Source organism: Geotrypetes seraphini, chromosome 4, assembly GCF_902459505.1.
Source record: "Geotrypetes seraphini chromosome 4, aGeoSer1.1, whole genome shotgun sequence".
Lineage (NCBI taxonomy): Eukaryota > Metazoa > Chordata > Amphibia > Gymnophiona > Dermophiidae > Geotrypetes > Geotrypetes seraphini.
Genome location: NC_047087.1, coordinates 281,562,058 through 281,585,505, shown reverse-complemented (window position 1 = coordinate 281,585,505; position 23,448 = coordinate 281,562,058).

Here is a 23,448-nt window from a genome sequence, read left to right as displayed (position 1 = left end):
ATTGTATGCTAATAGATCTCATGCATATTCATTGGGGAAATCCTGAAAACCTGACTGGATTGTGGCCCTCGAGGAGGGACTTTGACACCCCTGCACTAGAGGCTGCCTTGATTCTAAGAAATTCTTTAAATGTTCTGGGTCTTGAAAAACATAAGTTTTCTCCAAAATCTTTTACAATATATTTGCATGGAAATTGAAGGAAAGAGGTCCCTTTGAGATTTAAGAACTAAAAAAGCCTTTCTACTCAACTGTGTGGCTCTACAGAGGTCAGAAAAAAATCATTACTGAATGCCCCAGGAATTTAACATCCTTAAAATGGAAATACAAATGAAGAATCCAATTTCTATCATATTCCAAAGCGAAAGTTGTAATGAGGGTTGCTTTAGTCACTACAGGTCCAGAATCTTCTAGGAAACCAGTGAGGATAAAAGTGGTTTACTCTTTCTGTTCTTTAGCTGTTTGTACTATTATACTTCCAAAGTTAACATAATAGGCTTTGGTAATTGGAGGTAACGTCTCAGATTGTATGTGTAGATTTTCTTTTAGATATTTCTTAAGCATCTTTATAGGAGACAAAACAGGAGACTGAAGAAAATTTAAAAACTTCAAATTCAATCTATGTTCATTATTCTCCAGCATTTCTAATGTCTGATGAATATTCATATTGCCTTTCACCAAGGCTGATTGCCAATGATTGGTTGTGTTTTCGCAATAGTTTTTTCCATATTCTGAATTTGAGTCTCTAACTTAGTAACTAAGTCCCCACATTGCTTTTCATGTGAATGTACTAACTGTGGAATTTGCAACATACTATCCAAACGAGTAGTCAATTCATCCTCCAATACATTTACAGCGTCCCATACCTCCTCCAGTGTTATCTTCTCTGGTCTCTTCTTCAGCCTGGGAATGCTCCTATCTCAATCGTCAGAGCTTTTGGAGATCTTGGGCTGAGTTCTAGAGTCAATCAAACCCTTGGCTCCAACATGTCCCATTGTCCCGTGTGAAGCAGCAATCGGCGTCCCAGCACCAGAGCAAGAACCGGCAGCACTTCGGCATCCAAAATCTCGCTCTCCGACTGATCCTGCAATCCACATCCTGGCTGAGAGGGAGTCTCGCGGTATTCAGAGCTCAGCGTGGTGTCTGAAGCGCTGAGAGCCAAATCCCCCACAATATGCTCCTGTTCCCGAATATTTATATTCTCTGCCGATGGAAGGAGAAAACCCTCCAAAGTCCGTTGAATCAATACCGGAGAGGATGCTGGTTCTGCCAGGTAAGACCGTGGCTTCCCTTCCCACTTCACCATTATGCTATTACTGGTGGTATTGCAGAGCTCCCTCCTACGTGTCCGTTCACGTTGTCCCCTAATCTCTTTTTAATAACTGCATTAATTGGTTTTTTTTTGTACTTCATACCTTATTGTAACCCGTTTGGATTTCTTGTTGAAATAGGTGGGATATAAATACCAGGAATAGAATTCTTTTTATCTTCTTTTGCTTCAGTGTGTAATACTGATTCAGAATGCATAGAATACATGGTGAAATTGACAGCCATCTCATCACATAATTTCAAAATCATAGATGGCTCTTCAACATTTATGCAAGAATATATAGTTCTATATTTCTGTTGACAAGTAGTACTGTGAGAGAACTACTTGTATGTTTCAGAAACTCTAACCTCAACATTTCTAGACATCACTTTCAGGGCAACTGGCAAATAAAGTTGGATGAAATGGCAAATGTATTTCATGTGAACAATATTAGGATTGTGTTTATTAAAATTTGATATCCTGCCAAATCTTATGATTTTACATAACAATAAAATTCAATAAACTAAAAGAAAGGAACTCCATAAAAAATAGGATAGTCCTAAAAGAAAATACAATCATACAGGAGAATAAGAGTAACATGCAAACAATTATATCCTGATGTGTAAGGGATGCCTGATAACCTCTCAATTAATGAATATGATCAAAAGGAAAGGAGTCAGTTCCGAAAGCTAATGGAAAAAAATAGGTTTTTAACAATGTCTTAAAAGCCTTGGTTTGCTTCAGACCGAATATAATTCAAAAAGTTGGTTCCAAAGACTAGACGCCAAATTAAAAAAAAAAAAAGCCTTATGACAAGTAAGCTCCCATCTAGTTCTACAAACTGCTAGTAAAAACCATTCTGTTATCTTGCAATGATCTCAATATATGCCCTGCAGTATAAAGAATGGTCAGTGAGTCTCTGTGGCAGGAAGTGCTTTATGAGTAAGCCTAATATTTCATATTGAATCCTAAAGCTCATGAAATGTATCACCGAATTTACATTGCCACGTCTTTTGCAAGCCCAATGCACTTGTCAGGTGACAGTTTTATCTGTTCCAGGAACTGTATCAGTGTGGTGAAAATGGCATCACTTGTTTTATATGCTTTTTTATCAAATTTTAAATAAACTTGAAACTTGATGGTGCTGTGTGTGTTTAAATCACTTATATTGTACACGCACTTGACATAGCAATATTTACAGAAAGGTGGTACTTCTTGGATCCAGTCTTGAAGTTTTTCCCAGTTTGCCTCTTGTGCTATGTACACCATGTACCAATGATGAGAAGGGTTTGAAGTACTATCAACCTTGGGAAAGGGAGGGTCTTAACAGGCCAGATAGGTACAGATAAGAGTAGAGGTAGATTATAGGGATGGGGTTAGAGGTAAGTTACAAAACTAATCAGGGACCACTGTTCAGGCTCTAGGCCTGATGGGACGCCGCGGGAGCGGACCACTGAGCAAGATGGACCTCTGGTCTGACTCAGCGGGGGCAACTTCTTATGTTCTTTATGGATGTACGGGAGAGAAAAGATGATGTGCAGTCCTTTGGTTTTTCAGTAGTATTTTTAAATTTTTTTATATGTGTCATAGTCCAAATTTGACCATGCTCATTTACATTAAGTATTTTTACATTCAGCAAATTACATATAATTGGAAGGATTGGAGGAGATTAAATTACACCTTTTTCTTTATGTCATATCTATAAAATGGAAAGATTTATTGCATTGCAAAGAGGATATTTCAAGAAGTTTCAGGATGTGTGCAAACCATTGACAAGATATTGTACGGAGTAACTGAAAATGTTTCCCTTAAATATATCAGTTCAAATGGATAGGGTGGGGATTATGGTATTGATGTGTATTTATATGATTATTGGTTATGTGGTAGGGAGAGGGGGGAGGGATAAGAAGTTATGTAATAAACAAATGATAGAATGTAAGTGATATCTGTATTGTTAATGTGACTGAATATATACTTACACTTTATGTAATTTTGAAAATGAATGAAAAATTTGGAAAAAAAAAAAGTATTTTTACTGTGCTAAAATAAAATGATTCTTTTCTTGCAAGTATTTCCATCGCAACTCTTTTAATTGTAGTAAATTACCACAAAACCAAGCAGATTTAAGAAGCCATCAGTTTTATAAATAAGAAGTTGAAATTGGCATCAACAGTGACCAGAAAGGCTTTCAATTACAAATTCTCTCTAGCACATTACAGAACCAGCGGAAGAGTCATGATTACAGTTGGAGCATGATATTTTTGAGGAAAGATGCTGAACCTTCCACATATAAACAGTACAGGAAGGGAGGGTAATAAACACTTCCAAGGCCAAACATGCCAACAACAGCATGGACAAATATCCCTAAGGAAATAGAAAATGCAGTTTGGCAAGGAACATGCAGTTGGCAAGGAAAGTTCATTTCTAGTGAAGCTATGGGCAATCTTCTACAGTTGAAAGATATATGAGCAGCTTAGCATCTGCTAGCCAAGGTGAGGTGCTTGAATAGGGAAACTGTATATTGTCAAAGGGGATAACCCTGTCTATGCCGTCTCACCATGTGCAGTCCCAAGGAGGACGTGGCAGACTTTCCCAATGGCCAGTTTGGTGGGTTCTGTTTACTGAGATGTGTGCAATTGGTTTAGTAGCAAATACCAGCCCAAAATGCACAGAATGCAAAAAGGTAGCCTCAAAAACGCCATTGCTGTCCCTCAGCTTTTCGCCATCTGTATGGCAAACCCAAAATTGGAAACCTCACACTACCACTATTGCAGCTCTTTGGTTAGATATTTCTTAGCTAGCCAATAGGAATCAAGAAACTGGTCATATGAAGGAAAAACAAGGGGGGGAAAGACAGAAGGAGGAAAAAAAAAACAACTACAGTATCTCAGGGTAAGAGAACAGGCAAAGGGAGAGAAGCAGATTGTATGACTGCTGGCAGTGTACTGTATACTAGAGAATGACATGGTGACAAAATTCATCACCGTTCCCGTCCCCGCGGGAAACCATCTTCATGTCATTCTTTAAGGAAAGAGGGAAGAATCAGAGTATGAATGGCCACAACCACTGACCCACAAGCTTTGCTTTTAATAATGCTGGTGTAGAAGGACAGAGGATGAAATAGACACTAGAAAATGACATGGGTTTATTTCCCGTGGTTATCCGTGGGGACAGGGACGGTGATGAATTTTGTCACCGTGTCATTCTCTACTGTATACTCTGCTTGTTTCCTCTCAGTATTTTCTGAACCAGCAAGCACACCAGGAGATTAGTCTATATATTTGAGGTCCCCACTGTATACTTTAAGAAAAATGTGGCTCTGGATTCAACAAATCCCACTTACTAAACTAAACCGAAGTAGTTGAATGCACACTGAAAGGTAGAAAAGCCAAAGGATCAGTCCACAAAATCTTGGATCTTTATGGTAAAGTATTTTAAAATGAAATGCTTAGGCTCCTCAATAACCCCTCACCAAAACTAAATGGTTGAATAGATGCATTCTGCTCTACAATAGAGAATGACACGGTGACAAAATTCATCACCGTTCCCGTCCCCGCAGATAATAATCCTATGTCATTTTTTAGTGTCTATTTCAACCTCGGTTCTTCTACCTTGCATTCTTCAAAGCAAAGCTTGCGGGTCAGTGGTTGTGGCCATTCATACTCTGATTCTTCTCTCTCTCCTTAAAGAATGACACGAAGATGGTTTCCTGCGGTTATCCGCGGGGACGGGAACGGTGATGAATTTTGTCACCGTGTCATTCTCTACTCTACAACAAGCATAGTATTGTTTATTATTTATTTATTAGAATTTATTTACCACCTTTATGAAGAAATTCACCCAAGATGATTTACAGCTAGAATAACCTGAACAGGGGCAACAAGCAATTATATCTATAAAAAAAAAAAAAAAAATTGACGGCACACACTACTACATAGTATGTTTCTTCCAATATCAAGCACCTCCAATGTATTCCTCACATCAAGTTCTTTGGGCTAGATTCACTAAGCAAACCGATCATGTACCAGTCGGCTTGTGAGCCCTTTGCGACCTGATTTCCCTCTGACAAAATTCACTAACCTGTGTACCGAACTGATTCCGATCCCTGCATGCAAATGACTTTATAATAAGAACAACAAGATTTTCGATATGACACTAGAGGTGGCATTAGGTGTCATGAAATGTCTCCATAATCACGATTCACATGAAATGTAGGCCTTGAAAACCCTGACCTACATATCTGATGCCTACCTTTCCTGAAGCCGTGATTCTACAAACAGCGCTAACGCAAGCTTGACATTTGATCAGCAGCCATTTTTTAGGCCGCCACCTATACCAGTGTCTTTGTAGAATCCGGCCTTTTGTGCACAGTAGAGAATGACACGGGGAAAAAATTTGTCCCCGTCACCGCCCCGTCCCCGGCCGACTATCCTCTGCACCGCCCCGTCACCGCCATCCCTTTCACTGCCCCGTCACCGCCACTGCCATCCCATTCACCGCCCCGTCACCGTCCTCGCAGCATGCATAAAAGCCTCAAACAGGTATGATTTTATATACTTATCTTTATTAACATATAAAGGAAACATTCTTTACAACTTTACAACTTAGTTAACTATACAAAAACAAAACACAACCTGTACTTTTAACAGACACATTTTGATCAATAAACTGAAAATAAAATCATTTCTCCCACAAGTGGACATGCTCTATGGCTGCTTTAACTGTAAGGCGCCTGAATCTAAGGCTATATGCTACCATTCTGTAATGGAACCTGGGAGCCCATTCACTGCTATAGAATAGGCGTTCCCTGTACAGTCTCAGGGTGCCTACGAGGAAGAACCCACTTGGAAAATTGCCCCTTATTTTTTAAGGATTATAAAAACAGAAGCAATAATATGAAAAACAAAACCCAGCCTTAAAACAGGCTGAATTAATTTGTGAACCATTATTTAAAGGATACTCAGAAAAAATATTGTTTTCCCTTAACTTAAATGAAATAAACATATTCCTATCCATCATTTGACTATAGCTAAGGGCAAAAGAACCTCATAGAGCTGCAGTGAAATAGAAAAGTGATTTTGTTTTACTGTAATCTCTGCATTAAGTAGATTTGCACACCCCAAGTTCCTTAAATCCTGATGCACTTTTAGCTTTTCCTGTATCAGACTTTGCAAGATTAATAAATGGAGCATTCTTCTGCCTGCCAGTTAAAAGATGGAAAAAAAAAAAAAAAAGCCTATAAAGTTCAAATCACAGCTTGACTAAACTCGAACTTTTTTGATTTCATTCTTCCTGGCTGACCACAATAAGCACCAAGGTTGGGGAAGGGGTAAAGCGTGGACCTCACAGACCTGACGGACCTCGCGGATCTAAACCCGTACCGCCTTAAAAATCTGAGGTCCGTGTCGGTCCGTGTCGTGGCAAGAGCAAGCAGAATCAGGTTCAATGTCCGTGCGTTTTTTTTTTTTTCTCAAATTGTATACCACTACACTTGCTGCTTTTACTTGCTTCGGGCCTTCCTCGTTGCCAGGACCTGCCTACTTTCTGTTTCCGCGAAGGCAGGACCCGGCAGCGAGGAAGGCCCGAAGCAAGTAAAAGCAGCAAGTTGTAAGCTTCCCTCCGGGGCTCTATTGTGTGCGTGCTGGCTTCCCTTCTCTTCCCTCCGAAACCAGAAGTAGCGTCCCAGGGGGGGGGGAAGAGAAGGGAAGCCGACACGCATACGATAGAGCCCCGGCCCGGAGGGAAGCTTACAACTTGCTGCTTTTACTTGCTTCGGGCCTTCCTCACTGCCGGGTCCTGCCTTCGCGGAAACAGAAAGTAGGCAGGATCCGGCAACGAGGAAGGCCCAAAGCAAGTAAAAGCAGGCTGGCAAAAAAAGGCAGGCGTCAAACAAAATTTTCGGCGGCGAGTTAGCCCGGGAAGGAGCATCGGCGGCATGGGTGGTCATCTAAATCATCCGGGGAGAACACTTACTTGTACCTGACGAAGTGAAACGAGTGAATCCAAGCGAGGCAGCGACTGCAAACAAAATTCAAATCCTGGGCTCGGCTCCGAAATTCAATCGCTACTGCTGCACTACAACCCATTAAATATCAGGTGTGGCAGTAGCGATTGGTCCCCTTCTTTGAGCAAAAAGAACTGACCAATGAAGAGCCTGTATATTAGGGGCGGAGTCAATGCGGCAACGTGCAAGTCGGGTAGAGACTAGAGAGTTGAGGAGACAGACCACGCGGAGACAAACATGGCCGCTGGAAAAAATCTGACACCCGGTCCCGAACTAAAGACTCACGGTGAAGACAAGGTAAATAGCGGTACATAGAAGGGGGTACATTTGCCTGCGGGGACAAATCTTTTCACCGTTTTTGGGGCGGTGAAAACTTTTGTCCCCGTGTCTGCGGTGATTTGGCTATGGAGTCTCCAAAGCCCGCAGCCAAACCGCAGCCACCCCGCGGCTCCCTGCGGGGATCGCTCCCCGTGTCATTCTCTAGTGCACAGTCTTTGCATTGCCACAGGGATGTCAAAGTCCCTCCTCGAGGGCCGCAATCCGGTTGGGTTTTCAGGATTTCCCCAATGAATATGCATGAGATCTATTTGCATGCACTGCTTTCATTGTATGCTAATGGATCTCATAAATATTGGGAAAATCCTGAAAACCCAACTGGATTGTGGCCCTCGAGGGGGGACTTTGACACCTCTGCATTACCAGGTCAAGTGCTTGAGCGGTGTGCCTACAGAAAATTATACTTTGTTTCTCTATTCTACAGTATATGCTATAACTATTATATTGCTGCATATGAATGTTTAGAACACTCTCCTAGAACAATGGATTGGCTGCCAGTGTTGTTTCCGATCTGTTTTTACTAATAAGATCTGACTATTTATGGCTTTACATTCTACAGCAATAGTTCTTAACCTTTTCTGGCTCTACACTCCTTTAACTGATCCAAGAAACCTTCACACTCCCTTCCTAACCCACATGTCCACTACTGGCAACTATTTATGCCACTAGCTATTAACCACTACTAAAGTGTTAGCTGCTAATATTTTGCTAAAATTACAGTAGTATACAGTCATACTCATAATACCAAAGAAGCCATACTTTAAGCACACAGTTCTACATAAATTGTGCACAATAGTATTGAATAAAATTGCTATTTATAAATGATACATTTTAGATTTCAAAACCCTTCTCTGCATCCGATTTGACCTCTTCTGCACACCACTGGTTCCGTTCTATGGGACCAGGGCCTAGATGCACTAAAGCCAGTGATCGTCACTAAACCAGTTTTGATCGGTTTAGCCATGATTGCATTTGCCGATCTGATGAAGAAAATGGCTCACTGCGTGGTTTTCTGCACGATCGCTCATTCTCTGATCCAGCCTTGCAAATAAGGACATTAATATTGAAATGCCATTTAAACTAGCCAAGCAATTGATGCTCTAACATCGCTTCGCAATGCACCAAAAAAAGCGAACATTTTCAGCGATCCAAAAAAAGCAACAGGTCAAAACCAGTCGCTTACATGTCTTATCAATAGTTCAGCCCTGAAATTCATATTTAGCCAGCACCAGGACAACACCCCCCCCCCCCCAGGAATGAAAATAGCAGAAGTGATGCTCAATCCTTCTTGCCAATGGAGGCCCTCCCCCCCCCCCCAACAGCAGTGAAAATGGCAGGAGGGATGCCCTCTCTCCTGCCAATGGGGGCACCCCCCATGCCAGGTGCCTCCCCAAACCAGGTGCCCCCCATGCCAGGTGTCTCCCCAAAAAGGCAGGAGGGATGCTTCCCCGGACCCCCAATCAGGGCCTTATGCTCCTCCTTCTGCATCCCAGGATACAGGTCTTAGGCTGCTCCCCATGTTTGACATGATGCACTAGGGAAGGGAAGGCCCACCATTTTGGAATAATGGGCATCGACGTAGGAAGGACTGAGCATCCCTCCTGCTCTCAACTTCTCATCAAGGTACGGGGTAGGGGTGGAGGGAGCATCCAGTGGCAGGAGGGAGTAGGCATCCCTCCTGCCAATTTTCACTGCCATGTGTGAGGGGGGGTCCAGGTGCTAGTTCATGGGGTCTTTGCGGAGGGCCAGCACAGCATTTTTTTTATTTTTATTTTTTTACTGGGGCAGATATTGTGCATGTGTAACACACGCACAACATCTGTGCCGTTTAAAAGAAAAAAAGCCCCAGCAGCTGAGGGGCTTCCCCTGCCACTCAGCTATTAGGGCTTCTCCAACATGATCTTAATGACCATGTTTTGTGCATCTAGCCCCAGGTATCTGCATTTTTTTTAAAATATAAAGCAGAGCTCTTCATTCTTCCTATCAGCAGTTCTATCTATCACAATATGCATTGTCTATCGTGTATTTTATGCTCCCTGGAATTACATAAGAACATAAGCAGTGCCTCTGCTGGGTCAGACCAGAGGTCCAGCAGTTCGCTCACGTGGCGGCCCATCAGGTCTAGGACCTGTATAGTAATCCTCCCTTCTATTCCCTTTTCCTTCAGGAAATTGTCTAACTCTAATCCCTTTATGAACCCCAATACTGTACTCTGTCCTATCACACTCTCTGGAAGCACATTCCAGGTGTTCACCAACCTCTGGGTAACTAAGAACTTCCTAGCATTGGTTCTGAATCTGTCCCCTCTTAACTTTTCTGAATGCCCTCTCGTTCTTGTAGTTTTCGAAAGTTTGAAGAATCTGTCCTTCTCCACTTTCTCTATGCCCTTCATGATCTTGTAAATCTCTATCATGTCCCCTCTAAGTCTCCGCTTTTCTAGAGAAAAGAGCCCCAGTTTCTCTAATCTTTCAGCATATGAAATGTTTTCCATACCTTTTATCAATCGTGTTGCTCTTTTCTGAAACCTCTCGAGTATCGCCATATCCTTCTTAAGGTACGGCAACCAATATTGGACGCAGTACTCCAGATGCAGGCACACCATCGCCTGATACAACGGCAGGATAACTTCTTTCATTCTGGTTGTAATGCCTTTCTTGATAGTACCTAGCATTCTATTCGCCTTCTTAGAGGCCGCTGCGCACTGTGCCGACGGCTTCATTGTCTTGTCCACTATTACCCCAAGTCCTTTTCTTGGGTACTTTCACCCATTACCAGCCCTCCCATCGTATAGCTGTACTTCGGGTTTCTGTTTCCTACATGCAAGATTTTACATTTCTCTACATTAAACTTCATCTGCCATCTCCATGCTCACTCTCCTAGTTTGTTCAGGTCCCTTTGTAAATCTTCGCAGTCCTCTTTAGTCCTAACTCCACTAAATAGTTTGGTGTTGTCTGCGAATTTTATTATTTCGCACTTCGTCCCTGTTTCTAGATCATTTATAAATGCATTGAACAGCAGCGGTCTGAGTACTGACCCCTGCGGAACACCACTCGTGACCCTCCTCCAGTCCGAGTAGTGGCCCTTCACTCCTACCCTTTGCTTTCTACCCGCCAACCAATTTTTGATCCATCTGTGTACGTCTCCTTCCACCCCATGGTTCTTCAGTTTCTGTAGTAGGTATTCATGGGGTACCTTGTCAAAAGCTTTTTGGAAATCTAAGTATACGATGTCTATGGGGTCCCCTTTGTCCATCCATTTGTGTATTCCTTCAAAGAAGTGCAATAAGTTCATTAGGCATGATCTTCCCTTGCAGAAGCCATGTTGGCTTGGTTTCATCAGTTTATTCCTTTCTAGATGCTCATCGATGCTGTCTTTTATCAGCGCTTCCACCATCTTCCCCGGAACCGAAGTCAAACTAACCGGTCTGTAGTCACCTCTCGACCCTTTTTTAAAGATGGGCGTAACATTAGCTACCTTCCAATCCTCCGGGATCACACCTGTTTTCAGGAATATATTACAAATCTGCTGTAGTAGTTCCGCTATTTCCTCCTTTAGTTCTTTCAGTACCCTAGGGTGGATTCCATCCGGGCCCGGAGATTTGTCAGTTTTTAATCTACCTGCTTGTGTACGTCCTCAAGGCTAACCTCAATGGATGTTAGTTTTTCTGCTTGATCTCCTATGAAGATTTTTTCAGGTTCCGGCACGTTGGATGTGTCCTCTTTTGTAAATACTGATGAAAAGAACATGTTTAGTCTATCCGCCACTTCTTTTTCCTCCTTCACCACTCCTTTCCTATCTCCATCATCCAGCGGTCCCACCTCCTCCCTTGCCGGCTGCTTCCCTTTAACATATCTGAAGAACAGTTTGAAATTTCGTGCTTCCCTGGCTAGCCTCTTTTCATATTCTCTTTTTGCTCTTCTCACCACGAGATCATGAAGAAAACTACTGTATATGACTTCTAAAAGCTGTGTCGTATTTTTGTCTTAAGTGATTGTTAGTTGATTTGGGAATTGATGTGTATTTATTTATTGTGTTATGTTTTGATTCCTGTAACTCTAGGTTTGAATGTATGAAGCAAGGTTTTCAGTAGCTGAAAGGAATGAAAAACCAAAGACAGTTTCAGTAGTTGGGAAACAAGGCCAGAGCTGGGCAGCCTTCTACAGTCTAAGCCCTGAAAATGCCAAGAAAAAAAAATTAAGATCAAGTGTGCATATATGAGAGTATCACAACATGCCTTCTGCTATGAGTTTAATTTGTTGGGCAGACTGGATGGACTACAGAGGTCTTTATCTGTCATCATCTTCCATGTTACTGTGTTTATTTGTAAACTTAGAGGGGTCAGTTTTCAAAGTGATTTAATTGGGCAGGAAAGCGTTCCTGCCCATCTAAATTGACTGTGTGGGGATATTCACTGGTATTCAACATCATGTAACTGGATGGTGCCGCTGAATATCAGCACTAACTACACTATCTGATTCTAGACAATGGAAGGACATTCCTTTTTTTTTTTCAGATTTAAGATCTTTATTAACAGATGCTTGCAGTTTGTTGACATTTGGGAAAAAAAAAAAAATTAAAAAAAAATTTTTTCAGGTGTACGTTCCATCCAAATTAAAAATGAGCTTCTCAAAAATCTGTTTGACCAGATATGAAACAATTTAAAAACCTTTAAAAGGTATATTGAGAAAAAATAGGCTTTTAAAAAACATGTTGTCATTCCATAGGCAGAGTCTGGGCATTGTTGGCATTTATCTAGTCACTGGTACTATTCAATGCCATTGTCTACATCAACAGATTGCAAACTGTGTGCCGCGGCGAGATTCCAAGTGTGCTGTGAGACGTTGACGAGGAGGAAAGGCGCCAGCGCCAACTGACTGCTTACAGGATGGGCCTCGTGGTGAGAGGTATGTCCCGTAGGCATAATAATAGCAGGCTCTGCGCATGTGAGGACGGCAACGTGATGACATCACAATGTCGATGTCTGCGCATTTCAGGATGTCCTCCAGCCGCAGCACTGAGTTTAGTGTGCTGCAGCTTCAGAAATTTTTCAGAACACTGGTTAAGATAGCTAATTGGTTAGCTATCCAGACATCGTCACTGAATATCAGCCTGTGTATGGAAATCTTCCTGCTGCTGGTCTTTGGTCCCACTCCCTAACAATATTCCCCCCTCCCCAGATTTTGACAACCCCCCCCCCCATCTAGGTAGGGCCCCTGGCCTACCTTAAATAGCTCTAGGGATCCTAAGAGCAGGAGCAGTGCACAACCGGCCTTAAAATGGCCACTAGCAGCAGCTTTAAGGTACTACCTAGTACCATGTGACTTGTGGTGGACATTGTGGCAGTTGTTTTGAGGCCAGATCCTTGAGTGAACATTGCTCCTGCCTTTAGTACCCTTATACCATCAGGGCTATTAAATGTAGGCCTGGGGGAGATTGGGCTACAAGTGTTTGTGTTGGGGGGAGTTCTTTTGGGGTCTATTCCTTCTGGGGAGAATTAGAATCGGGGAAGAAGGGGAATTAATTGCCCAGATACCATTATTCAAGTCCCAGCCGATGTTCAGCCAGGGTCTTAGTAAGTGTCTTCTGTAGATCCCCGGATATTCAATGACTGTATCTGGACATGGCCTGGCACTGAATATTGGCCTTCAAAAAAAGGGGAGTCTCATTTATAATTTATTCCCAGGTTAATTTTTCCAATTGCTCAATCCTGAAAATATTATATCATTTTAAAGAATCTGCACTGAATTTTCAAATCCAGTCTTCGCCCTCATAACAAAATATTGTAATATGGTGATAGTGTTCAGAAAATGGTTACAATAGTAGCCTTCTGTGCTTATTTCTTTCAACACAATGAAACAGCACCATTGCCAGTCATCAAACTACTCTCATATGTCCATTAGTGAACGAGAGGAACCATTTTTAATCCTATCTTGTCATAGACTAATATTAAAGTACTTCCCCAGCATTGTCAAATCTTCATTTCAGTTCTATAAAATTATCTAATATTTTCAGGATTGGCGGACTGAATATTGGGGCCTAATTTTGCATGCAGTGGGTTACCATTTAAAAATACTGCTGATCACCATCAGCTGAAAAATGATCTAATGGCTACAAGTTAGCTCAGGATGCTTTCCTGTGAGAAATCTAACCAGTCATTCTCTCTTGATCTGTTTGAGTGATGCATCATACTCTATGAGGAAACAGAACTTTTGAATCAGTGAGCTGAATAGTATTCCCAAACTCTTGTTCTAGATCAGTGGTCTCAAACTTGCGGCCCGGAGGCCACATGTGGCCCGCCAGGTACTATTTTGAGGCCCTCAGTCTGTTTATCATAATCACAAAAGTAAAATAAAACAGTTTCTTGATCATATGTCTCTTTAGCTATAAATTACAATATTATTATTAAGACTTAGCCAAAAGGAAAGATTTATAAACTAGAAATAGTTTTACCTCATGCAAAGTTGTCATTTCTTTAATAAGACATTGAGTATTTTTTCTGCGGCCCTACAACTACCTACAAATCCAAAATGTGGCCCTGCAAAAGGTTTGAGTTTGAGACCACTGTTCTAGATGTAGCTCTTATGAGAGGATAGACAAACATCAAAGCCATTACTCTTGAAAAGCATTTTGAAAAAGTTTAATGGGAGTTAGAACTTAAATTTTCCATACAGTCTCTTTAAAAAGTAACTTCCCACATCTCAGATTTACAATTTATGCAGTCCTAGAAGTACGTAAAAATAAAAATTATGTACAATTCCTGTAAAGGCTTTTTTTATTCAGTTTTTTCTCTGACTTGTTATAACATTTAAGGAATGTTGGTCGTTTCAAAAATTGGTGAACCCGATGAAAATCTTTCACTGTTCAAGCTGTTATGCTTAGCACCTTGTTTACTCTCCTGTTTTTGCCAAGGAACTCGTGTTCCGTGTCTGCCCCTCCCATTTGTACCAAAATTGAAAATGAGCAACCACCTAGAACAACATATTCGTTGTTCTGTTCTTCAGGTCAGTATGCAAACTTAACTAGGAGCCGGGCTTCTTAACGTTCCATTCATTTTCTTGGTCTATGTGATGTGGGAAGTGATTTAGGTGGAGTGGGATGGGAGGGCTTCACTGCTGTAATTGGTCTCACTTTAGAATTCTCTTCTGAAGCAGGTCACTGTGCAGTCTCAGAGGACTTCAGTTTTTGATGAGCTGTGTACGACCTATATACAGAAGTTCCAAGTAATGATCAAGATGAAAATGACCCTAACCAACAGAAATTAAATACTTTCTATTTAGGATTTCTTGCATTTGCTGAATAATAAACCATCATTTGTAGCTAGATGTGCAGCATTTTTTTATACATACATAGAGTGTGGTGCAGTGGTTAGAGCTGCAACCTCAGCACACTGAGGTTGTGGGTTCAAACCCCGTGCTGCTCCTTGTGACCCTGGGCAAGCCACTTAATCCTCCAACGCCCCAGGTACATTAGGGGCTCCTTTTACCAAGGTGCGCTAGCATTTTTAGCACACGCACCGGATTAGCGCGTTCTATAGCGTGCACTAGCTGAAAAACTACCGCCTGCTCAAGAGGAGGCGGCAGCGGCTAGCACACATGACATTTTAGCGCGCGCTGTTCCGCGCGTTAAGGCCCTAATGCACCTTCGTAGAAGGAACCCTAGATAGATTGTAAGCCTGCTGGGATAAATAGGGAAAATGCTTGAGTACCTGATTTGTAACCCATTCTGCGCTCCTTTGGAAGGAGTGTCAAAAATTTGAATAAATCTATATATATAAAATTGGAGGTATGTATGTGTGTATGTATGTGTGTATGTGCCGCGATCACGCAAAAACGGCTTGACCGATTTGAACGAAACTTGGTATGCAGATCCCTCACTACCTGGGGTGATATGTTCTGAGGGTCTCGCGGCCCACAACTCTATGTTGCTTGCTCAAGGGTGGGTTCACCCAAGAATTTATATGTTCTTGCTCCAGGAGGTGAAACTAAAAATGTTGTTTATAATCACATTTTGCGTTAGTTGTATTGTATTCATTTTGTCAAATATTTCACATTATAATTTGAATATTGTACTTTTTATTAAGCTGTAAAAAAATAATTTCATTCACCACTATAAAGTATCTTTATTTGAATCCATTTACAGTGTTATTGCTATAATTAAATACCCGTGCAACGCCGGGGCATCAGCTAGTATATCTATAAAAGGGCTTGAAGTTTTTGGTTTCTTGCGCTATCTTCTCTTCATAGACTCTTTTGGCGTCTCTTACCGCTTTATGACACTTTTTTTGGTCAATTTTGTGGCAGTTCCAGGCCTCTGTCGTTTTTTCACGTTTCAATTTTTTAAACGAGTTCCTCTTATCCCTCACTGCATCCTTCACCTCTTTGGATAGCCAAGCTGGTTCTCCTTTGATCTTTTTTCACCTTCCTTTGGATATCTTTGGTATGTAAAGATTCTGTGCTTCTGTAATTGTGGTTTTCAGTAGAGACCATGCTTGATCAACTGTTTTGATTTCTGCTTTCCCCTTCTTGAGCCGTTTTTTAACCGTGGTTCTCATGCTGTCATAATTCCCTTTTTTGAAGTTAAAGGTTGTGGCTTTAGTTTTGATTGGTTTCCCTTTTCCAATGCCAATGGTAAATTTGATCGTATTGTGATCACTTGTCCCCAGCGGGGCCATAATCTCTACATCCGCTGTCCTTCCAGTAATGCCATTTATGACCAAGTCCAGGATTGCATTCCCTCTTGTTGGTTCTCCCACTATTTGTTCAAGGAAGCAATCTCCTATCACTTCCAGGAATCTTGTTTCCCTGGCGCAGATTGACGTCCCCATTTTCCAGTTTATCCCTGGAAAGTTGAAGTCCCCCATGATCGTTACATTTCCTGATTTACATCCCCGGTTAATTTCCTCCATCATTTCTTTATCTGTTTCTTCAATCTGTCCGGGGGGTCGATAATAGAGGCCAATTTTAGTGTCTGCTTCTTTTTGTCCAGGAATCTTTATCCAGAGGGACTCCAGCTTTCCATTTGCTTCCGTCTCCCCTACTCTAATAGATTCTATCTCTTCTTGGATGTACAGGGCAATACCCCCCCCCCCCTCTTTTTACCCAATCCTATCTCTTCTGTATAGCTTATATCCATCTAATGCCGTGTCCCATTCATTTTCTTCATTCCACCGTGTTTCTGTTATTCCTATGATATCCAGTTGTTTTCTTTTTGCTAGTTCATCCAGTTCGCCCATTTTGTTTTTTAAGCTTCTGGCATTCGTGTACATACATTTTGGTCTCTAAAAATTAGAAAAAATATATTAAAATTAGTCCAATAGAAAGATTATCTTATTTCCATTTTCTATTGATCAATACAGCTACAAGACTACTTTACTCTAAAGCAACAACAAAAAATCTTTTTTCTACCTTTTGTCATCTTTGGTTTCAACTTTCCTCATCTTCTCTTTACTCTCCATTCCAGCTAGTGTTCACCCTCTTTCTCTGTCCCTTCCACTTTTCACTTTCTGTCTCCCATGCTGTGGCATATCTTCTCGTCTCGAGGACCAGACTTGGGCAGCCCTGCATTAGATGGTTTATGGAGACATTGTATGAAAATTTATCATATAAATCCCCAAAACTCAGCTGGCAGGGTGTGCCTAGCCCTGCTTTACTAGAAGTGAAGATCTCAGTACTCCTGAGCGTTTTAATTTTTAAAAATAGACCAGACACTTAGAAAAAGGCACTCAAAACCTATATAGGAAATTTATCAAACCATAATAGCCCTAACCCACCTATATACCTACTACCGGGAACCTGGAACAGGAAGTACTGTTACAGATTCCTACACAGACACCACATTGCCCGAAGAATCAGTCACGTCAGCTGCAGATGCAGAACATGACTCTCACCTAGGGTTACCAGATGTTCAGATTTCCTTGGACATGTCCTCCTTTTGAGGACATGTCTGGGGGTCTGGACGGCTTTTCAAAAACCAGTACTGTGTTCGGGTTTTGAAAAGCCTCCTCTCAATCGCGTTGGGCAGGAGGCAATCCGCGGATGCGCGGATTGCCTCCTGCCTGACCAAAGCAGGCAAGGGGGGGGGGGCAGGACTGGGGCGGAGATGGGCGGGAATGGGGTGTCCGGATTTTACAGTCGTAAAATCTGGCAACCCTACTCTCGCATGGTTACAAAACAGGGAACTGCAAATACACATTGAGACAAAACTGAAAGCAGAGATACCGGACTTCGCATGTCGCGCAACACCAGAGAAATAGAAAGACATGCATGTCCTCCTGTAGAGTGCAAAATAAAGTCAACAGATATAAATTCTCAACACTGACAGATCTACTCAAAAATTCAAACTATCCTTCCCCTCTTTAAAAGGCATATCCCATACAGGAAAACTAGGGACTTCCCTCTCCTTCAGGATCACCGAACTCTGGATCAGTTTTACTACCCCGCTTCGGTGCCTGTCCTCCCTCCAACTCTTCGAAAACATCTGAAAACTTGGTTCTTCTCCAAAATGCAATGATCTCTCCCTCATCGATTTACTAATTCCCTCTAAACTTCTCTTTCTAAGCCCTTCTACTTTTCATTGTAGTTTCTTTCTATACCAATTACTGTAAACCCGTGCCGAGCTCTACTTCTGTGGAGATGGTGCGGTATAGAAACTTAAGGTTTAGTTTAGTTAGTTTAGTATAATTCAATCACTAAACTGAAAATAATTTTTCCTACCTTTGTTGTGTAGCAATTTTATTATTTTAACCAGGTTGTTCTGCTTTCTGTCTGTGCTCTTAATCTGTTTCCAGGTCTCCTTTCCATCTGCTATTTCTTTTCTCACCTCCTCTCTTCTTCAGTGCCAAACAGACACAAGGCAGGAAGTGATCGTTCACATTCAGCTTTCTTCAATTTTTCTGCTCCCTTCTCAAATCTATTTAGCTTTCCCTCTTCCCTTCCCTTCATGTGCAGCCTGTGTCCACTTTTCCTTCCCTTCATGTACAGTCCATCTCCCCTTTTCTTTCCTCCCTCTCGTATGCAGCCTTTCTCCCTTCCATCCATGCATATTTTTCCTCCACTGCCTGCCCTTACATTCCCTCCATGTGCATTTCCCCCCTGTCTCTCCCCTTCATATGTAGCCTTTCCCCCCTCCCTTTCCATCCATGTGTATTTACCCCCCCCCCCCTCTCTATGCTCTTCCACATTGTTGTTGCAATCATTACCAGTGCAGGATGGTTAAACTTATGTACTAAAGTAATGAAAATAAAAGATATAACGATTGGCAATTTAAGAAACGTCATGAAGGGCAATACCAAAAGCAGAGGAACTATAAATTAGTATTCCAGCAAGTGAATTTTGTTTACTGTTTAATAACAGTTTACCATTCATGGACTGAGCTTAAGTAATTCTGCTTTGTATAAAAATATATGAATCTTCTAGATGTGGATATTTCACATAAGATAGAATCTCTGCATTTCCTGCCTCTTAGAGCGGCATGGATTCTTCAAAGCCTGAAGTTTAGTATCATCTTCCCTAAGCTTGTTGCTTGAGCTCTCAGAATCTTGGTCTTGGCCAGAATGGTTGGAGTGAGATTTATCTTTGCTGCTTTTTTTTTTTTCCTTGCAACTGCGGAACTGAAGTGCTTGATAGCCTCTTTTGTACAGGATGTGGCCCATCCTTGATTGGTGTTCTTTGTTTCTTGCATTGACCCTTCATTGCCAGTTTTGGACAGTTAGACTTTAGTTCACCAGTAAGGAAGGCGCAGAATCTATTCTCATCTAGTACAACTGCTTCAGATGACATTTTTGCTTTGCTCCAGGCAGGCACAGCAAAGTTGGTGCTGCTCTGTAATCAACATGGTTTATTAGCATTTGGGATATAAATTAAGTCACCAGTCTGCTTCTTTCACATGATGAAGGAAACTGATATGATATCAAATGAAGCGATCTTTCTCCAAATAAAAGACAAATGAAGACTGATGAGGAATTGCAATGGACAGCCTATAGGGAATGGCTGCACTGAAGAAAATTAACATAGGGTGACTTAATTTCAAGTTTATTATACATTTCATATACTTCCCATTGGTAAGAACCATTTAAACAGTTTACAATTAAAAAAAAATCAGAAAATGGAGAGTAGAGAATGATACGGTGGCAAAATTCATCACCGTTTCCGTCCCTGTGGAAAACCATCCAGTGTCATTCTTTAGTGTCTATCTCAACCTCAGTCCTTCTACTCCAGCATTCTTCAATGCAAGGCTTGAGATCAGTGGCTTTGCCTATTCACTCTGATTCTTATTTGAGCCAAATATAGAATATTGAGGCCATTGTGACATCACTGATGAGGTTGGCTTTTAGGCATCGGTAGAATGAGGCATTATAACATCACAATCTCAGCTCTGGAATGTTGCTACTCTTTGCCAGATACTTGTGACTTGGATTGACCACCGCTGGAAACAGGATACTGGGCTTGATGAACCTTCAGTGTGTCCCAGTATGGCAACGCCTCTGGTCTTATGATCTAACCATTCTGTGTCATTCTTTAGTGTCTATCTCAACCTCAGTCCTTCTGCTCCAGCATTCTTCAATGCAAGGCTTCAGGGTCAATGATTGTGCCCATTCATACTCTGGTCTTCATCATAAGGCATATAGGGACAGACTTAAAGATCTCAATCTGTATTCTTTGGAGGAAAGGCGGAAGAGGAGAGATATGATAGCGACGTATAAATACCTATGCAATGTAAATGTGCATGAGTCGAGTCTCTTTCATTTGAAAGGAAACTCTGCCATGAGAGGGCATAGGATGAACTTAAGAGGTAATAGGCTCTGGAGTAATCTAAGGAAATACTTTTTTACAGAAAGGGTGGTGGATGCATGGAACAGTCTCCCAGAAGAGGTGGTGGAGACAGAGACTGTGTCTGAATTCAAAATGGCCTGGGATAGGCACGTGGGATCTCTTGGAGAGAGAAAGAGATAATGGTTACTGCGGATGGGCAGACTAGATGGGCCATTTGGCCTTTATCTGCCATCATGTTTCTATGGCTCTTCCCTCTCACCTTAAAGAATGACACATACATGGTTTCCTGCGGTTATCTGCAGGGATGGGAACGGTGATGAATTTTGTCACTGTGTCATTCTCTAATGGGGAGCAGAATTACAGTATTAATAAGAAAGAAATCTCAGCTACTGTGCAGGAGCCACCATTGTCATAGCCAGAGTCAAGAGTGGAGCAGATGTCAGTTGTAACACTAAGAAAATGTGTGTTTTTAATGTTGCTTTAAATTGGAGAAAGGTCAATTCTATTCAAAGACTAATAGGGCGATTATTCCACAAGCATGGGACTGTAACCAAGTGGGACTGCAACCAAGAAAATAAAGGAATGTAATGTTATCAAAACAGATTCTCTAATGTATCATTGCATGAATGGAAAAAAAGACAACTTGACTCACTCGTAGTTGATATCCAAAATATTTTATAGTGCAGAACAGAGCTTATAGGTTTATCTTGTCCAGAGTTCTCGCTACTCTGATTTCCGTTTAGACTGCTACATGGACTGACAGATCAACAAAATATGTGTTCTCAAGTAGAAATAATAGTTGAACTTTCAGTAGCTGCTAACTAAGGTCAGTGTGAGATTTAAACTCCCCGGTGAAAGATAATCTAAAACTAACTCCTAGTTTGCAGCCAGATAGTCTTAAATAAAGGCAATATCTATTTTAAAACAAAGACTCTTTCAGTTTTAAAACCCAGTTTCTTTACATTGCCATACAAAAATAAGGAATCATATTATTTTTGAACTGTATTTCTCTTACAAATTGAAAATATTTCAATTAACATGGGGTACATTGACTAACTTTATTAATAATAGTTTAATAATGATTTATTAATATACTTTCGGTTATAACTTACACATCCAAAGGGTGAGTGGGTGGGCTGGGTATTTTCATAGATGTTAAATTTGGGATGAATATTGAAGGAATCTTTGTATAAATATTGATTTTTTTTCTTGTTCAGTCAATTGGGTGGATGGGTGGGAAGGGTAAAAGTGATTGTTCATGTTTTTATGAAAGATAAAGGTGCTTTTTCTTGTTCACTATATGTACAGTACTCCCCCGATATTCGCGGGGTTTCTCTTGAAAAACCGCAAATATGGTTTTTCTTGGGGGAGACTGGAGAGGGCAGCAGGAGAGGCAGGAGAGAGCAGCCAAAGCGCCAGCGAGTGCAGGAAATCACTCGCTGTATGCTCTGACCGCCTCTTCCTGCAGTAAGTCAGGCCTTACCAATCAGGAGCTGCGTGTCCTGTTTTCTTGTATCCTGGATCCTGCATGTATCTTGTATCCTGGTACCTGGCCAGCACTACAAATATCTTGCGTGGTTTTGTAAAAAGGGGGAGGGGGGTGTCAATCTTCATATTAGATTGGTCCTACGTTTTCTCAGCTTCTTCTCCACTCTGGCCTATCTATAATACTTAACTGAAGCGATAAGATAATTCAGTGTCTATGTCAGGGGTGGGCAAACTTTTTGACTCATGGGCCACAATGGGTTCTTAAATTTGACAAGGGGGCCAGGCGATCAGGGTGGGGGTCTGATGCGCCCCGCATTTCCGCAAGAGCAGTGTTTCAGGGCCACTGCAGAACAATGATGGTAAGAGAAAGGACTAAGGCAGAAAGAAAGAAAGAACGCCCCCCCAAGGGCAGTTTGTTATCTCTGGTTTCTGCTTTCTGCATTCATCTTCTTTTCACTCTCTTCCTTCCAGCATCTGCCCTCTCTGTCTCTTCAGTGAAGCATCTGCCACTTCCATACACTTTCTGCCCTCTTCCCCTTCTATATGGTATCTGCCTTCTTTCTATGCCCCTCTCCCCTTTCTATCCAGCCTGTACCCCTCTCTCCTTTTTACATGATTCATTCCACCTTCACTGCTCTCTTCATTTTTCTCTCCTACACCATATCTAGCATCTTTGTCCCTTTCTTCTTATTTCTCTGCTGACCCCTCTTTCCAGCATTAATCTCTCTCTACTTTCTCATTTCTTTGTCTCTCCCCTTTCCCTCATCTGATCTCTCCATTCCACCCTGACCCCTTCCCCTCCTCTAATCTCCCTGCCAGCTGTTTCCTTCCATTTTTCCTCCTCCCCTGTCCAGCAGTACCCCTTCTCCCTTCCCTCCTCCCTCTATCCAACAGTAACTCTCTTCCCTTTCCCTCCTCCCTTCCTAGCAGCATCTCTCCTTCTCCCTCCCTCCAGGTCCAGTAGCAGCTCTCCCTTTATTTTCCTTAGTCCAGCAGCTTCCCAGCCTCCAACAGTGGCTTCCTCCCCTTCCCTCCTCTCCCCTCCCAGCAGCTCTCAGTACTTGCCTTCAGCAGTGCCAGTAGCATAAGCGTAGTGATTCACTTAGGCAGCCTTGGATCCTTTGATGGGTCATGCCCGCCTCTGAGGAAAGAGGAAGTTGCATCATCAGAGGTGGGCCGCGACTCAGCAAAAGCCCCAAGGCTGCCTAAGTGAATCAATGTGCTGATGCTACTGGCACAGCTGCAGGCAAGTGCTGGGAGGGGAGGGGAGGGAAGGAAGCCACTAACGGAGGCTGGGAAGCAAAATGTCGGAGCTCATTGGGCCCCCCTGACCTCGCCAGCCCTGCACGCACTGATCTCGCTGGCCCTGCAGGAAATTTTTGGCAGGCCCTATTAAAACACTAAACGGGCTGGATATGGCCCGCGGGCCATAGTTTGCCCATGTCTTGTCTATGTTCATCTACTCTTTATTCCTCTACACTCCATTTACATAACATGAAGTCAGTTGGACCACGTGCTCTGTTCACCACCTCCACTAGGATGAA